Genomic DNA, 4,188 nt, shown 5'->3' on the forward strand with positions numbered 1-4,188 from the left:
CACGAAAAGTAATTTTATGGGAAGCTCAGGACCTTTGATTTATAACTCCTGGCTGTGTGATATTGATATATACCATGGATTTAATTACCAAATGCTGAACACCAGCAGACTTATGTCTCCCACTCAGTCATCTTACTTTATCTCTGTTTCTAGATGCTTATCTTTACTCAAGATATTGTTACTTATATGTCTAATAGATCTATACATTTATTATATTAGAATAAGAACTTTTGAACTTTGCTGCCTACCCCTCTCTTACCTCATGATATTAAATGATATCACCATTTTCTTTTTAGAGACTCAGACCAAAGCCTAAATTTTAGTCTTTACTCTCTTTTCTTCAACCACCATTCAATTCATCAATAAGTCTTATCCATTCTACCTCCTATATGTATCTTCAGTCTAAATATTTCTCTCCACCTCCACCACTAACACCCAAACTCCCTGCACATTCACATTTCATCTGAATTGTGGCAAGAAGTTCAGTGGCTTCCTGGCTTCTAGTATGCCTTACTACAATTAATTCTCAACTCACCAGAGGAGTGGTTGGTTTTTAAATGTTACTTTGCTCACCTGGCTTAAATCATAAGATCTTTAGAAATGTTAGAAAACAAACCCAGATCCTTAACTGTACCCTGATAACCTTGAATTATTATCTCACCCCATTCTTCCCTCTGACCATATTGTTACATTCTTTTCCCTCCCCTTACCCACATGACTATTTGCCAACCAAACTGGCCTTCTTTCTGAGCCTAAAACAAGCCACGCTCTTTGCTATACCATGATCTTTGTGCTTGATGTTACTATTGTCCGAGAATCCTTTTTTCTGTCACTTCCCATAGCACCTTCCTGGTTTCAACTCAGGCCTCTTCTGATGAACTCTGACCATCTAGGTTGTGGTCACTCTTATGTTGGTGCTGCAGAAGCTCATAATCAGGAGTGATAATTATCTTTCATTATGCTGATAATGTTACTCCTAAAGTCTCCGAACCATAATCTTTGTTATATTCTCTATTAAAACTCTTGAAGAGATTATTTTATTTATGTTATTTTATATAGCTATTTTATTATTTATTTTTATATGACAGAAAAATCTGAATTCTGTTCTCCAATTCTTTTCCTCTCACTATGTTAATTCAAAAATAATTTATTGGATTTACAATAAATCTTACATTGAACCAATGAGGATACCAAAAGTCATAAGACCCAGAGCTATTCTTTAAGAAGCTTATAGTCTGGCTTCTTTTCTCCTCTTGCTTCACTTTGAAAAAAGAAGGAAAACATGGAAAATCAAGTCATTGATGAAAACAGAGTGTGAATGTGCTCTGGGAGATCAGAGAAAGTGCACTTCATTCCAACTTATAGAAAGGAGTGACCTTCAAATTGACACTTGATAGGTGAGCAATAGTACTCTTGATGAAGAATCTGAGGAGAAAAGGGCATTCAAGGTGGTGGAATGTGTAAAAGCACCAAGTTAAGGAAGAGAATCACCACCACCATCATCTTCACCATCATTATCTCATTATTACCATTGTTAAATGACCACACTACAATGAACACAGCCCTGGGTTCATTTATGGGATAGCTCTAATTCCCACAGTGACTTAGCAAAGAAAGAATTATTATTCTTGTTTTATAAATAAGGGCATTAATTTTCCCAAGTTCTTCCAGAGTGTAAGGGGTGGAGCGCATATTTGAACCCGGTGAAGTTTACTACAAAACTCAAGCTGACAGCTCAGGTTTCAGGCTGCTATCTTAGTGTTCTTTCTGCTTTCTCATGTTCCCATCAGCTCTAAGGAACTAGTTGCTGTTATCCAGAGTCACCTGCTGTTTTAAGCCTCTAAGTTGAAGTTCACTTGTTTTTTCCTACAAGAATACCCCATGTCCCTCCTTTTTACCTGCCTGATAGATAATGCTTATCATTTTGGACTCACTTCACAGCAAACATTGCCCCTTCCTCACTCCCTCTCTTCCAGTTCCAGGAATACTACTTGCTTTGTGCCTTCCTGGACATGCAACCCACCATTGCCTTATATATATATTTATCTTTGTATCTTCTCCTTTTACCCTATTTTTAATTCTATTCACCTTTCACCACATGTCCCATCCACAGTTAGACTGCAGGCTCCTTGAGACAAACGCAGTATCTCATTTGTCATCGTGACTTTATTGTCTAATGCTGTACCTGACATGGAGTTAATGCTCAAAAAGGGCTGCCGAATGAATGAATAAGTGAAGGCCATTTACTATGGAGACCGATATGTCATTGCTCCAGAATAGTCTTCATAATATTGATGTTTCCTTTTATTTGATATATAGCCACATGATTCTCAAAGCCAAATATGTTCATGCTTTTTTCAAAGGAATTTACTCTCTCATTTTGTGTGTATATGTGTAAGACAATATGAGAGTTGAGTTTTAAAAATGTAAATAGAGCCTCTGTTTTCTTCTAGGAGTTTTATGGTTTCATATCTCACGTTTAAGTCTTTAATTTTTGTATATGGTATAAGAAAGTAGTACAGCTTTGTTTTTTTGTGTATGTGTCCAATTTTTCCAACACCATTTATTGAAGAGACTGTTTTTTCTTCATTGTATATTTTTGCCTCTTAGAGGAAGAAAGAGCATAGCAATCTTTAGGTAGGTTGATATATTCTGAGAGTAGAACTTTAGATTATGAATATATCTTTACTTATTCTTTTCTGAACCGCTTCAGAACTTGACATGCTGTTCTTCACTCAGCTATGTAGTATCTGCTGATTTTTTTAAATCAAGATTCACTTAAGAAATGTCATTATTAGAAAGTACCATATCAAAATTCATCTACAAAATTTAAAAAAAATAGAAAATATAAATATAGTTGTAGTGTCCTTATTGCTAACTGAGAGGTTTTAAAGTGATTTCAAATGTGAAAGAATTATCTTTTATAAGAATGGGAATTTTACATAAGAAGAAAATATCTTCTCAGCACCTACTCTGTTCCAGAAGTTCTCATACCAACAAGTTCATTTATATTTCACCACTTCCCTGCTAAGGAAAGTAGTGGGAACCAGCCAGCATTTTAAATAGTTGATCTTGGTCAAGCCCTCTGCACTCAGTTTCTCTTTTAATATTGCAGGACAGACATGATGTTTATTAAGGGCTTAATGACCTCAGTAAGGTTGAGGTAACACCGGACCTTCTACCCAGTCCCACCTTGACTCCACAGTTGAAGCCCCTTCCATTATACCAAATGGTAATATTGCTTATGGAAAATATGTAACTTAAGAGGTCATCCTTCTAAAACATATAGACATTTGATTCTCCAGGAAATCATTGTATGTTGAGAGATTTGATTTTGCAAAGTCTCACATTTTCAAAGTCACCACCACACTTTAAGCCTTTATCATCTATCACTAACAGGTAGGACCTATCTGGAAGTAGTAGAACTGGGAATCCGGGATTCAAGGAGGAGGGGGAAACAATGAAGAGTCCAGAAAGTGCATCTCTTGGGACTACCAAATAGAACATAACACCGTAAGATAATTTCAAAGGATAGTTTTGGTCTGAGAGAAACAGGAAATTCAGGAGAAAGAACAAGTTCACACAGGTATGGATAAATAATGATTCTAAGTCCATTTGAACGAGTGACTTTTTAATATTAGAGACATAAGCAGAGGACTCTGTAGCAATTTGGCCCTAACTAGTAGCAGAGCAAGAATATTAACAATAGCAACCATGACACAAACAGGTGTGTGTTTCAAGTATTTGCAAAACATGTTAGATGATTTCTTATTGAATAATAACTGCAATTCTGTAAAACACATATACTTATTATTAATAAGATATGATAAAATGAAGAAGGAAATATGTGGTGTTGGAATACAAATAATAGCAGTATGTAATGAAGTTAGCATACACTATATAGTTTTATAAATTGCAATAGATTTTGGAAAGGTGACTTCTAAGAGTGCAGTTGTGATTATCTGGACAAATACTTGGAGTATTTAAAGTCCTGGGATAAATTTTTCCATGTCAGCAAAATAGGGCAAAGAGGCAGCTTATGTTCTGGAGACTGAGTGTAATAGGCCAAGGACACATATAAAACTAAGACCAAGTGAAGCAAAGATAGCAAGAAATATCATATCATAGTGCACGTGTTCTCTTCTTGGCCTCTGTGGTCGAGTCCAAGTTCTGCTGCAGATGGTACAA

This window comes from Pteropus vampyrus, unplaced genomic scaffold, assembly GCF_000151845.1.
Source record: "Pteropus vampyrus isolate Shadow unplaced genomic scaffold, Pvam_2.0 Scaffold17, whole genome shotgun sequence".
NCBI classification, from domain to species: domain Eukaryota; kingdom Metazoa; phylum Chordata; class Mammalia; order Chiroptera; family Pteropodidae; genus Pteropus; species Pteropus vampyrus.